Below are 1,182 nucleotides of genomic sequence, written 5' to 3'. Positions count from 1 at the left end.
CGGGGCGCAGCCACTGACACCGTTCGCGACGGCGCTTCCGGCCCCTGACCGCGCGGGTCGCGGGGCACCAGGCTGCCGCGTCCTCCACTCGGGACTTGTGGGCGAGCCAGGGGCGCAGGGCGGGCAGGGAGCCACCCGGGGCCCCACACGCGTGGTGGCAGCGCAGCCTCAGCCCCTTCCCGGAGGAGCGAGTGCCTTGTGCCATTGGCACGAGGGCCAGGGGTTGCCTCCCCTGCTGTACACCTCGCCCCGCGGTTCAGGTCGGCGTGGCGCTGAGATGAGGCTCTGCGAGTAGGCTGAGAGAAACCTCTTCAGTTATCCACACAGGAACCTAGCAGGAAACTCTATGAATAATCCCAATCCACTCATGGGGCTACCCACCGTGGTTGAAATTTAACACAGGCATATGTTTGCAGGGCCCAGGCCTATTTTTTATACCTGCATTAGGAAATGATTCATATCTGTGAAGCATGAATGAAAGACTTTTTCTTCTCAGAAGTGTGTTTCTATTTTAGAGATCTTGTGCAGAGAGCTGCATGGCAGTACGCTCCGGTGTAGACTTATTATTATTGTTGTTGCGGTTGTTATTTTTAAACTACGAATAGGAGCAAATAGACTGCATTTTGTTAGATTTGTTAGTGGGTTTTTTAAATCTATTCCAAGCCATCCTTGCTATCTTATGCATGAAAACTCCCAGCGGTGCTTCTATTTTTAGATGCAAGTAATTATTGCTTTTTCCAGCAGAAAATGGAAGACTATAAGTAATTTGAATGCATAAATTAAATAGTAGCCTAGGCAATATATTGTAGGAAACAACCCTGCACATTCTCGGAGGAATCATGAATGTGGGATCTTAGCAGGACTTTTCAGTTTCCAGTGTATCCGATCGATCATCAAAATCTTTCAGAGGATGGCTCCATTACTGTGATTCCATTTTTACTGCACACGTGTTGTTCTCCTCCTGTAAAGCAAACCGTTTCATCCACACTCTTTAGTTCTTTCAACAACAAAAAAACCTGGCAAACCCAAAAAAACAATTTTTGGTTAAAATATTCATACTTTCATACCTAAAATTGGACACCTAAAACTAGGATTCTCAAAAAAGATGAAGGGATTTATGCAATGATTAAGAGATTTAGGTACCTAAATCCCAAATGGAAGTCAATAGGGTTTGGGTACCTA

This window comes from Alligator sinensis, unplaced genomic scaffold (assembly GCF_000455745.1).
Source record: "Alligator sinensis unplaced genomic scaffold, ASM45574v1 scaffold685_1, whole genome shotgun sequence".
NCBI classification, from domain to species: Eukaryota; Metazoa; Chordata; order Crocodylia; family Alligatoridae; genus Alligator; species Alligator sinensis.
This window is presented reverse-complemented; position numbering follows the sequence as displayed.